Below are 14,116 nucleotides of genomic sequence, written 5' to 3' on the forward strand. Positions count from 1 at the left end.
ACCTCTAGCAAACCCAGCTGAGTGTGCCCCTATAGTCATTGCCCTATTCTTCTTGTATACAGCGACTTGGGCCCTGCCCCAGCTCATTGGTAGATCCTGCCTCGATTGAACCAGTCGTAGCAATCCCATGTCCTTGCCCAGGGTTAGTTTATCACAGCCATGTGGCACAATCCCAGCCGAAGAGACACAGAGGCGTACCCACAGAGGGGCTTCGGGAAATGTTTTCTCTTTTAAAAAGCTGTAGAGGGAGAGATGGGCTCTGCTGCTGTCTTTTCAAGTCTGCGGGCCCCTGGGACTGCACTCACTGTCTTGCAGTGAGGACAGACTGGAGAGAAAATGCTGCAGTTGCCCCACGGAAGGAAAAGACCCAAGATTTGTGGCACAGCCACCGAATGAACCAGCCATGGGACTTCTTGTCAGATGCTAATTGTGGCAATAAATTTTACGTGCAGCCCAAGACTTCCTAACTGATACTCCAACCTGCCCCCACCACAGCCACTTTCTCTTGGGATGACCTTGATACCCCTGCCGAAGGGGAGGACTCAAGCAATCTGGGCCGTGGATGTCTCCTGACAAGGTGATTTAGTTCATTTCAGTGAGGGAAGCCCTGCATGCCTGGCAAGTGCCAAGGGTTTATAGTGCTGAGTCCCTTCTTAACTATCTCTTAGGTATTTTTCTCTCCAAACTTCAACATTTTTGTTTACTAAAATCCCACCCACCAGCTGTTTTTGTAAATAATGTTTTATCGGCACACAGTCGTGCTCTTCACTTCTGGATTGTCTGTGGGGCTTTCATGCAGCAACAGCGGAGCTGAGGGGCTGCAGTAGAGACCTCTGGCCCACAAAGCCTAGAATATTTACTCCCCTGCCCTTCACAGGAAACCTTTGCCAACTCCTGGTGTATTCTACCAGATTTTCTTGAAGAAAAATACTGAGCTAAGGGAATAGATACATTACAAAGGAATATATATGCATGTTCTTTTATTTTTACATATATAACATGGTTCTAATCCATTCTTCTCTCATTCAACACTATATCTAAAGCAGCCATAGATGTAGCATAATTTCTTTTTTTTTAATATATTTTATTGATTTTTTACAGAGAGGAAGGGAGAGGGATAGGAAGTTAGAAACATCGATGGGAGAGAAACATCAATCAGCTGCCTCCTACACACCTCCCACCGGGGATGTGCCTGCAACCAAGGTACATGCCCTTGACCGGAATCGAACCTGGGACCCTTCAGTCCTCCATCCACTGAGCCAAACTGGTCAGGGCAATGTAGCATAATTTCTTAAACAAATCACCAAGAGATGGACATTTCGGTTGATTCTTCCAGTTGTTATTCAAAGGGGAAGGATCCGACCTCCCACTCGATTGCTCTGGGCTCTGGCACCAAACTCCAGGGTGGTGGTTGTTTAGAAGGTGGGCTTTGCATTGCACTGACTCTGTGGAGCTTGGGAACATTAGACAAAGTGCAGGAGCCCGCCTCCTGGCGGCAGATGTGGCTCCAAGCCTCTTTAGAGGCATTTGGGCTCCTTGAGAGACATTACGGATAACAGCCAAATTGGGAAGCACACCCGTCTCATGCAGAAGGCTGGTCCAGGCTACACAGAGGAGCCCTGGGAGGAGCCCTGGTCAGCTGTCACTGAGAGGACAACTGGATAACTCAGGCATAGTTGCAGCATCCTATGGGAGGCCACGCCCACCCTGCAGCATTAGAAACTCAGCAGTAATCTCCATTGGCATGGAGCACAGGAAAAATACATGTGTTGGAAAGAGTAGTTGAAGCTTCAGATTCCAGCCAAACATGAGGCTTTTCACCAGCAAGGACACTTCCTTCCAATCAGAGGCATGATTTAAGGCCCAGCAGCCTTACTGAAAGCTTGTTTCTCTGCCCTCCCAGTGCTGTGAGTCTTAGAGCAACGTTATCAAAGAGAAGTGTGCCAGTATTGGGTCTGTTTCATCCGGGAGGGGGTGTGCCATGCGAGGGTGGACCAGGCAGAGGGCAGAGGTCCCCTTTGACATGGATGTGACAGCCCCTGGCTCCAGATAAAAGTCACTCTCTCATCCTTTCCCTATCCCTACTCAACACATATGGCTGCTCAGTCCTGAACCAGGCACTACGAGGATACCCAGAATAAAGCTAGAGAACATCTTGCCATTGTTCAGAGAAAAGACGTGCAGGAAGAAGATTGAAAAGCATCGGTCAGCTGGTCAGTTGAGCGCTTCTTCTGAGCCAGGCACTGCTCTGGGCAGAGAGACATGATGCAAGGCCGGGCTCTCGACAAGTTCACATCTGGAGAAGAAACGAGATGTGCAAATACAGTGGCATGGCATCTTGTGAGAGGTTAGAGTCTAAACCCACGTCAGGCAAAAATGCAGTGTAATTATCCCTGCATTTGTTTCCTATTGCTGCCAAACAAATCTTTACACATTTAGTGGCTTCATTACAACACACATTTATTCCTACACTTCTTTTTTTAAAAAAAATATATTTTATTGATTTCAGAGAGGAAGAGGAAGAGAGAAACGTCAATGATGAGAGAGAATCATTGATTGGCTGCCTCCCACACACACCCCCCCTCCCCTGCCCCACTGGGGATCGAGCCCACAACCCAGGCATGTGCCCTTGGCCGGAATTGAACCTGGGACCCTTCAGTCCGCAGGCTGATGCTCTATCCACTGAGCCAAACCAGTTAGGGCTATTCCTACACTTCTATAATTGTGACGAGGAAAGGCTCCTGCCTGCGGGGTGACCTCCATTCTCCTTTAACATGAAGCCTTGCATGCGTTCCGCAGGAGTCAAAGAAGTGTGGTGACACCTAAACACGAGTCATCGCACAAGTTAGATGGTTCTCTGGTACCAGCAAAGTGGCCCAAACAGCTGAGGATCCGGGAGAGAGGCCGTGGCTTTAGGGAGTCTTGTTGGGCTCCTCTCACAAGCAAGTGACCAAAGGCTTGGGTTTGCCAGATGAACAAAAAAGAGTAAGGGCATTCCAGGTGCAGGGGCAGCCTGTGCAAAGGCCCTGGCCAGGAAGAGGCCTGCTGTGCAGGTACGAGAGAAGCTTTGGGTGGGCAGTCTGAAGATAGGTGACTGTAACAGCAGACTGAGCCAGGTGGGGTGGGCCCTGGGTGCAAACTCATGGAGGCCAGGGTGGGACTTTGTAAAGATCATGTCGGTGGCCACACCTCAGGGTGAACGGGAACAGGCACCCTGATAGGAGGCTGTTGGCAGAATCCAGGTGGAAGCTAACTAAGTGGGACAAAGGAACAAAGGAAATGAACTATAGTCCGGCCAGAGCTAGAGTGGAGTGGAGTGGAGTGGAGTGGAGTGGAGTGGAGTGGAGTGGACAGGACTCAGGACCCCAACTCCCTGGTGCCTGGCTGTGTGGGCTGGACTGGTCGTTTCACGGTTGGTCTGCATTTGCTCACCTGCACCACCTCCTGGGTGGGAAGGTGAAGTGAGACCATGCACTGGAGCTCCTGCCCAGCGTCAGGCACAATGAAGTGTTCAGAAGCCTTCCGTGCTGTGGGGATTAGGCAGAAGGTGAGAGGAATCACGATGGCCCCAGCTTCTGTCCGGTAGCTTCCTGCTGTGTCCTGAGACCTTCTCGCCCCACACCCCCAGGGGGCGAAGGTCCCACAGCTGCCCCTTTATTTCCCAGGGCCACTACATTAGGAATTTCTTGTTCTTTTGAAAAGCAGGGGACAGACTAAAATTTCTCACCTTATAAAAGCAAAACTATAGGGGGAAAACCTCAGAAATCGCTCTCTGCTTTCTCTGCTTATTCAAAAGCAGAAGTGATCACCCTCCTTTCCACCTACGTTTCTTGGTCACGTGCACCAAGAGTTCCCCTTGCTCCCGGGAGCTATATACACGTCCAGTAATTAAACCCCAGGGAGGAAATGAGCTCGGGACATCTCCTGTGACTTCCCTACCTCCCTTTGCACAGGCGAACACTGCACCTGGAATGCCCTTGCACCCTTCCCAGAAGCGTCCTACCCTGGCCCTTTGCTCTGTGTAGTGCAGTGGCACCTTGTCACCAGCAGCGCTCACTGAGCCGCGTGCACCAGTCCCGGGGCACAGTGCTGGCCATGGTGAGGAGGAGAGAGGTGTAGCAGAGAGGGCATCGGGGGTCTTCAGAGGTGTACAGGATATGGATTGGGACGGCGGCGGGGGGGCGCGGGGGAGACCAGGAAAAGGTTAGCAAATTCTGGGAACTGCACGGGTGCAGAAGAATTGTGCAAAGAAAAGAATGGAGGGGGTCCCAGCAGGACAGTTTGGCCAGTCCCGGCCCCAGCGCCTGGGGCACCAGGCTGCCAAGTGTGACTTCACCAGGTGTCCAGACTCTAAGACAGCGAACGGCTAACAGGTCTGGAGTTTGGAGAGATGCCACCGTGCGGTGGAGGGGAGGACAGGGAACCCTGGGCGGAATCTCCTCTATGCCCCAGTTTCACTAGGCCCTTCGACCAGTCCCAGAGTGGGGACAGCACACCCAGATGGGGAGAGCGGTCAGGGGAAAGGCTTTACAACACTGGGGTATGGCTCCATCTCAGCTCAGTGTGCTAAGCGACCTAGGGGGAAACACTGGCCCTCACTGAGCTGCAGTTGGAGGCTTCTCTTAAAGGGGCAGATAGAACTAACCCCCTCTCCTCCCCACCCCATGCCCCTACATCTCACTCAAATGAGAGAAAAGGCAACTGATGCCTATTATCCAGAGGAGGGAATGAGGACACAGGCCTGGGCCACATGTGCTGTGGAGAAGAGCCAATCACGGGGCTGAGGGAGAGCCAATGGACCGTCTGTAGATAAAGCAGCTGGGCCTGGGCACCTGCCCCCAGGTACCACCACCCCTCCCCGGCAAGGAGAAGGACTCCTTGCTGGAGAAGCCAGCGGCCTCAAGAAAAGACACCCCTCTGGTATTTCCTCCCCTCTTGGATGTCCCCCAGCGTCTCTACTGCCAAAGACACCCCAGGTTCCCTCAGGAATTCTGCTGCAGCCCAAGGATTATAAGGCATTGACCGCCACCCCCTGTTGAGGGAGCCTGGCTGGATGCAGCCCACCTGTACAGGCTCCTAGGCCCAGCAACACACCAGTGAGGAGAGAGGAGGCTCTGGGACAGCTTCTGCCGCCCTGGAGGAAGTAGAGACGCATTCAGCCTGGAGCTGGCTGGCGGCCACTGGGCTTCCAGGAACAGCCACTGATGAAGTTGTTACCGTGAAATGGAAATACAGAGCATTTTCATATACCAATAATGAACTCTCAGAAAGAGAAACTAAAAAAACTCCCATTTACCATTGCAACAACAAAAGAGATACGTGGGAATAAACTTAACCAAAGAGGTTATAATTCTGTATTTTGAGATTATTTCTTTATAAATGCCATAGTAAAGTGTCCCCAAAGTGTGTGGCTTCCATTTGTTCATGTCATTTGATGCTCAAAGAACCTTGGCAAAGTTCCTTCACCCAAGTTACAAAGTTCTTTCTAAAATGGGGTTAATAGTACCTTCTTCAGTGTCAGCGTGAGGAATGAATAAGTGCATGGACTGCTGCACTGCCACCCCCAGGTGGCGCCATCCTCATTAGATTCCGTGTGACTGGCCCTAGGGGAACTGGGCAGCACAGTCTGCATAGCCACACCAGGCGGTCCTGCCTAACAGCACAAGTGGTAACAGGAAACACTCAGTAAGGGGTAGCTAGTATAATAATAATTACGTATTCTTATCGTAACTTTTCCTTGCAAGAAAGGCGAATTTGCCTTTGGATGCTACAAAGAAGCTTCAGTTAATAAAAAAAAGGAAATTAGCAAACATTAGACTTTCCAGACCAGGCATTTTCCTAAGGTGCTTTGACATGGGTCATTTCACTTAATCCTCACCACAACTGCATATTATCACCTCTCTTTGACAGATTAAAAAACTGAAACTCACCAAGATTTGACTCAGGTACATAAAACCAGTGGGGAATGAAGTATGGTAGCAATCATCTCAGGTAGAAACTATAGTTTAACTTTAACCCTGCTGTTTGGTTTCTGTACTTATTTGTTTGCTAAAATAATAGAAAAGTTATTTTGATTTTCTGAATTATATAAATCACCCCATTCGATTGAAAACCCTATTGATAGTAATGAATATCCCATGGGTTGTGGTCATCCTGGTCTAAGAAAGCACATTTTCCTTTACCTGGGAAGGACAGCACAGTTACCCCAAGGTCAGACAGAGGGCTCCCGTTAACGTGTCCCTGTTGACTCAAGTGTTCCGGAGACCCAAAAACTGTCATTGAGATAGGTTCCTCATTCCAGACCCGAGGGCTCTAGATAATGTGTTTCTGTCAATTCAGTGGTCCAAAACTATAAGTTAGATAACATGCTGCTTCTGCTTCTGTAAACTGCTTTTTTTGCAAACCAGGTTCCTCATTCCAAACCTTGGGATGTAATCAATACCTTTGTGATCTTTGCCTATATAAGTCTAGTTTTGCGACCATCTTACTACTATGAGATTTGGGGAATGGCCCCTCATAGTCCCGGATCGCAATAAATGTGACTCTTTAATTCGAAAAAAAAAACCCCACAAAACTGAAACTCGGATATTTCAAATAGATCAAGTTGACTATTAAATATTTGAGCCAGAATGGGAACAGAATGGGAATAGGAGCCTGTTGGACTCTATATCCAATGTTCTTTCCACAGTGGCAAGCTGCAGACAGGTGTGTGTGTGTGTGTGTGTGTGTGTGTGTGGCAGGGGTGGGGAGGGGGGATGCATTCTTTTTGGCCACCCAGCATTCATTCCTCTCTCTTCTGTAAGTAGCACCCTGATTTTCCATCATAGCTACAACCTCCCCTGGGACATTCTCAATCCACGTGATTTGGATGAGACTAATTAATGGCCAGTCAATTTGTTCTGTCCCCTATGGTCACAGTGATGGTTCAGGAATGAACACTTGGCCCAAGTCAGTTTGATTAAACTCAATTCCAGGGCTCTCGTAAGAACTGTGTGGAGGACAAAAGCTCTCCTTCCGCTAGACTTTAACTATGAAGCCTGGGACTTTTGAAGGTCACTCTGAGGAGGGGCCTGTATTCAAAAGACAGCAGAAAACAGATGGAGAGAAATTGGGCCTGACATCTTCTCAGCCCTTAGAAAATTAGGTCAGTCTTTGTTTAGATCTATGTGAGCTAAATAATTCCAGAGGTTTTTTTCTCAAACCTATTCAAACTGTTGTGTTTTTTTGTTTGTTTTGTTTTAATCCTCACCCCAGAATATTTTTTCCATTGATTTTTTTTTTTTAAGAGAGTGGGAGGGAGGGGGAGAGAAAAAAACATCAATGTGAGAGAGACACATCAATTGGTTGCCTCATGCAGGCACTTCACTGGGGCTGGGGATGAACCTGCAACCCAGGTACGTGCCCTTGACCAGAAATCAAACCCGAGACCCTCTGGTGCACTGGCCAACGCTCTAACCACTGCACACACCAGCCAGGGATGTTTGTTTTGTTTGGGTTTTTGTTGTTGTTTTGTCATGTACAATTGAGAGAATCCTGATGGGAAGTGAAGAAATTAATACAAGGAGTTCTTAAATACGTTTAAGCACCAAGCCTTGTCTGTAAGTGATCTGTTAGCAATGTTGATTCTACTTGGTAGAATAAGGATTTTGTTTTATTAAACTTTATGTACTCTTTTTTTAACTTGACAAAAAGATCAGAAGATGTAACCAAAAATGGCATTAAAAAATAAATTAAAATTTAAAAAAGCAGTTCCCAACACAGAAAAGAGAAAATAAAATCTGGTACCTCTCAGATCCAACATCTTATTCCTAGACTTGTATCTGGTGATGTCAACATTCTATGCCCAGGCTTTGGAATTTGGGTTAAGCAGTATAACAGTGAGTTTTATGTGTCAACTAGGTTAGGATGGAGTACCCAGTTGTTCAAACACTCATCTAGGTGCTGCTGTGAAGGTATTTTGTAGATGTAGTTAACATCTACAGTCAGTTACTTTAATTTTAAACGATCATTTTCAATAATGTGAGTGAGCCTCATCCAATCAGCTGAAAGCCCTAAGAGCAGAACTGAGGTTTCCCTGAGGGAGAATAAATACTTCCTGTGGACTGCCTCCTTCCTCCACCCAAGAATTTCTAGTCTGCTTGCCCACCTTATGGCTCATATACGCTAATTCCTTGCTCTATCAACAGCTAGATAAATGATAGATAGATAGATAGATAGATAGATAGATAGATAGATAGACAGACAGATATCCTACTGGTGCTGTTTCTCAGATACCCTTGCTGACCTGAGCAGTCATGCCTTGGGTGTCTCTTGGGCATTCTCTGATCTCTGATCCTCAAAGTGGAACAAGCCTCCTGAATTTTTCCCTGGGAGTCAGGCCTCCTCCTGCATGCCTTCCTTTTCCTACCCTCCTTCCCTTCCTTCTGAAGAGCTTCTGCCTCAAAAACATAGAAGGCCTGTATCTGCTGAGAGAGCCATTTTCCCTGGTCTGCCCAGTTCAGCATACATCTGCTAAATATTGAAACAATATAAACAGAGTCACTTTAAGATGCAGCCAGAGCTGCCATGCCAGAGGAATTGCCTTGCATGACATACCTCAAATAACTGGAATGTTTTAAAACAGGGCAAAATAACCTTTGGACTGAGCCTAAGCAACCTTGCAAAAAAATTTATTATAAAGATCACAAAAAAGTAGACTGATATAACTATTGGACTGAAAATTTAAAATATTGTTTAGAATTAATATCACTGTTAATTAAACTGCACCAATAGAAATGCCTTCCTTCTTTTGAGTAATTGTTCCCCTTCCCCTTCTCATAAATATCCAATGCCTTTGTCTCCTAGTTGGAACACTATTTGAGCTTTGCCTGAATCAGTGTGCCCGAAAAGCTATTCTTATGGATCTAAATAAATGCTGTTTGCCTCTCGCTTTGAAAGGCCTTTTGTTTTTAGGTTAACAGTGTTAACAACCATGATGAAGCCTGGTTTCTCCAATTATAATTCCATTGCTTCTTACTCTTCATCTTTGTCCAAGCCCAGAAGTTTACCGTATTCCCTCCTCTCCCTTCCTCCAGGGTAATTGTGATTTTTAGCCAGCACATAACTTTCCATAATAAAATTACATTTCTGAGCCTCATTTCAAATGTGTGATCATAGACGAGGTTATAGCCAATAAATGGGACATGAGCAGAAGTAATGTGTTTAACTTCCAGGTTCTTCATTAAAAGGAAAGGCATGCCCAATTGAAGAATGGTGATGAGCCATACTGGATTCTGTGGATCACAGCACCACCCCTAGGGGATTGAAGCAATAAGATATACTATCACCTGAACTTCATCTGGTTTATGATATTGATTTTTGGAATTTCTGCAGCAACATACAAACTTTCATCCTAACCAGTATGCCACAAAGCTTACCAAAGGAATAATCTACTTAATTCAACCATCTACTTCTTTTTTAAAAAATATTTTTTGTTGATTTCAGAGAGGGAGGGAGAGAGATAGCAAAATCAATGATGAGAGAGAATCATTGATTGGCTACCTCCCGTAAGCCCCACACTGGGGATCAAGCCTGCAACGAGGGCATATGCCCTAACCGAGAATCATCCTGGTTCATAGGTCAACGCTCAACCACTGACCATGCCAGCTGGGCAACCATCTACTTCTTGAACCATTGAGTGTCCTGTTTCCTGACTGCTTCTCCTCCTTCCCACCCTTAAACATGGGTGACTCCCTCACTCCCAGAGTCTTCCCTTAAACCTGGTTTCTTTCTCTATTTTCTCCCTTGGAAATCACATCTACTCTTATAGACGATAACTTCACACTCTTCTAAGCCTAACTCATCTCTAAGCCCCAGGTCTGCTTATGAGATCTCTCCTGCCTGATCAATTGCTAGCAAATCAAACTCTGTATGTTTAAAATAAAATTGACAATTCTCTCTTCCTCTCTCTCTCTCTCTCTCTCTCTCTCTCTCTCTCTCTCTCTCACACACACACACACACACATACATCAGGAATACGTGCCCTTGATGGAATTGAACCCTCAACCCTTCAGTTGGTGGGCCCACGATCTAACCACTGAGCACCTGCTAGGGCCCAAACTGCTTTTGTAGCTCCAGCACTTCAAGCTGTCCATTAAGGTTCACTTTTCATTATTTAAATTGCAGCTGATTTTTTTTTTAAATCCTCACCTAAGGATATTTCCACTGATTTTAGAGAGGAAGGAGGAAGCGAGATGGAGAGAAAGAAACATCAATCAATTGCTTCCCTTAAACGCCCCAACCAAGGATCAAACCTGCAACCTGGGTATGTGCCCTGACTGGAAATCAAATCCATGACCCTTTGGGACAATGCTCCAACCAACTGAGCCACACCAGCCAGGACACAATTAATATTTGCTATGTGACAATAAATAGTTTATTGAGAAAAATACTAATTACTTGACCTGGATCTTATACTATTGCTTTATCTAAAATTAATTAAATTTGATAACTTAGTGCCAAATTCAAACCTTCAATTTTTTCCCCAAACTTTTGGCTAAAACTCCAGATTCTTTCTAGCATAACAATGGCATTTTTGTACAAAATCCAATAACTTTTTAAAAAATATATATTTTATTGCCGAAACCGGTTTGGCTCAGTGGACAGAGCGTCGGCCTGTGGACTGGAAGGTCCCGGGTTCGATTCCGGTCAAGGGCATGTACCTGGGTTGCAAGCACATCCCCAGTGGGAGATGTGCAGGAGGCAGCCGATCGATGCTTCTCTCTCATCGATGTTTCTAACTCTCTATCTCTCTCCCTTCCTCTCTGTAAAAAATCAATAAAATATATTAAAAAAATATATTAAAAAATTAATATTAAAAATATATTAAAAAATATATATATATTTTATTGATTTTTTACAGAGAGGAAGGGAGAGAGATAGAGAGTTAGAAACATCGATGAGAGAGAAGCATCGATCAGCTGCCTCCTGCACACCCCCTACCGGGGATGTGCCTGCAACCAAGGTACATGCCCTTGACTGGAATCGAACCTGGGACCCTTAAGTCCGCAGGCCAACACTCTATCCACTGAGCCAAACCAGTCAGGGCAAAATCCAATAACTTTTTAAAAATTGTTGTAAAATCTCAATGAAAATATTTTTCAATGAAATATAATATTTTTGGCCCTCCAAAGTTCAATACATTGTATTCAATGTGATTCTAAGTGCCATAAGCTCAACAGAAACCATTATCTTCAAAATCTTGACATTTGTATTTTAAGCAATTTTTTATTTTTTTCAATTACAGTATTATTTTATATTCATTTCAGGTGTACAGCATAATGGTGAGACAATCACATACTTTACAATGTGCTTCTTCCCCCACTATTTCCAGTACCCAGCTGGCACCATACAAGTTATTACACTATTACTGACTATATTCCCTAACTGTACTTTATATCCCCATGACTATTTTGTAATTATTAATTAATCCCTTCACCTTTTTCACCCAGTCCCCCAAGTCCCCTCCCCTCTATCAACCATTAGTCTGTTCTCTGTAGCTAAGAGCCTGTTTCTGTTTTGTTTGTTCATTTATAGTGTTCTTTAGATTCCACATATAAGTGAAATCATATGGTATTGGTCTTTCTCTGACTTATTTCACTGAGCAGAATACCCTCTAGGTCCATCCATGCTGTTGCAAATGGTAAGAGTAAGCAAAATAGCCGAAACCGGTTTGGCTCAGTGGATAGAGCGTCGGCCTGCGGACTGAAGGGTCCCGGGTTCGATTCCGGTCAAGGGCATGTACCTGGGTTGCGGGCACATCCCCAGTGGGGAGTGTGCAGGAGGCAGCTGATCGATGTTCCTCTCCCATCGATGTTTCTAACTCTCTATCTCTCTCCCTCCCTCTCTGTAAAAAATCAATAAAATATATTTAAAAAAAAAAAAGAGTAAGCAAAATATTAAAACACTTTTATGTGAAACAAATGAAGCTTCTTTGAGGATGATTTAAAATGTATTGCCTTGATTATGTTTTCCAAAAAGTTGTTTTCTCACTGTGATACACCTATGTTTTGTAACAAACAGGTCCATAGTACTCATGTCCATATCAGCATTATTCCTTTAAAAGTTCTAGTAAATATTTTTTTGAAAATGTTTAAATATATTTTATTATATAGTGCTAAAAATTCCAACAGTATCTTCTAAGTTTTTTATTGCTTTATTCTCACTTTGATAACATTTTTGGGAGTTTTAAGTTTTCAAATATTTAATGTATGAAACTTTAATTTCTTCCAATGTGCTGACAAAATTATTGTAAGCTAGTGATTCTCCTAAAGCAATTTGTGTTTTGTTAGCCACAGTCCCTTCGGTAACACAGGCCAAACTATGTCAACAATGTTTCTCAGATGTCACTACAACAGAATGCCCATTTTCTTTATCCTAAAACTGTTAGTACAAACCAGTGAGTTTATATTAAAAATGTATATTAACTAATTGTAACATATAGCACAATTACTATGAGACTGTTTACCATGAAGTACTTCAATATTCTCACCATCAGTTTGGTGCAGGGTGTATAGAAATCAGCTCTGGTCTATCCACTGAATTTAGTCCAAGGGCTGCCAGTCTTAGCTTCTGGTCAAAACTCCAGATCATCAGTGGGTCCCGAAGGAAAGATGGGGCTGCATTTCAGAAGCAACTCTAGAAGAGTAGTCCATGCTTAATTTGGGGGAGGGGGGAGGATGGGTATCAAGTGACGTCACATCTGAGCCCTTTACTGATTGAAGTTACCTACCTGCCTTCTATAGTAATTTGAATTTTCCGCATCCCTGGATTAGGTTTTGAAAAAAATACTTCCACAGTATGATGGTTTCCTGAGGGGAATGGGAGCGGGGTTAGTAAAGAGTCAAGAGGGGCAAAGATACGGTGATGGAAGACGACCTCACTTGGAGTGGTGGGCACACAGTGCAATATACAGATCATGTATCACAGATATGTAGACTAAAATCTATATCTTATTAACTAATGTCACCCCAATAAATTTTAAAAAGAAAAACAGAAAAAAAGAAGAAAAAAGATCTGTTAAACCTTAAAAAAAAAAAAAAAGACTTCCTGTCCTACAAAAATCCTGAAAAGTGATTTACAAGTCCTGGCTACCTGCTAGAAAGGAGAGGAAAGGGAAAAACAGCAAAAGCAATCCCTAAGTTATTATTGCCAAAATACAGCATCTTGTCACAGCTGTACCTCCGACTTCTGCTGGTCCAGGTCAGGATTTGGCTCCCTAAAATCTTCACTAATCCCCAGCCAGTGGCGCCCACCACCTCCTCAGGCAATGCTCACAGCAGTCTCTTCCTTTTGATTTACGTTACCCTTGATCACAGACGCATCGAAAATAAATCCCAACTCCCGTCTAGCATCCTTTGACCCACCCATTGGTCCACGAACACTAAACCTTATGACTTTCCTTCACATGGCCAGACAGGCTTCTTTCCCCATAGATCGTAAGCAGCCACACCATGTCATCCTCAGTACGCTTTCCTCAACCGGGAGCACCCTCCGTCCTTCCTCCTCGCCGGAATCCGTCTGCGTGGGGCACAAAAGCAACTGAGCCATTCAAGGAGACCTTCCTGGACCCCCTGGTGCGCCGGACCGTTTCCTCGGCGGCCCCCGCTCTCCTCGGACCGCCGGTCCCTCCGCGCACTCATCCTATTCGTCCTCAGAGGGCAGGGGCTGGGCAGAAGTCACTTCCGGCCCAGGACAGGCACCGGAGTTTGCTAAATAACTGCTAACGAGGGTGTCGGGCCGCCGTGCGGAGCACCTCCTAGGTGCCGGAACTGGTCAGCGCTGGGACGCAGTCTGCTCAAAGGAGCTTACAGTCTATTCGCTCATTCAAAAGCTGTAAATGCGGTGAAAAGCAAATAAGTGACCCGGACTCCGCCTCGCTCAGAGCCGAGGGAGCAGGAAGCGTCTACCATTGGCCTCAGTTTTTCCACCACACAGCACCGCCTCTGCCTCCAGAGCTGCGACAAGCCCTGCCTTCCCCACGCGCTCTCGCGTAACCAAGTCCTTGCAGCCCCACACTCCCAGTCCCGGCGTGCCCCGCGCCGCTCTTCGCGGCCCCGCCCCGCCGGCTGAGCATCCT

This window comes from Myotis nattereri, assembly GCF_964212035.1.
Source record: "Myotis nattereri genome assembly, chromosome: 8".
In the NCBI taxonomy this organism is placed as follows: Eukaryota; Metazoa; Chordata; class Mammalia; order Chiroptera; family Vespertilionidae; genus Myotis; species Myotis nattereri.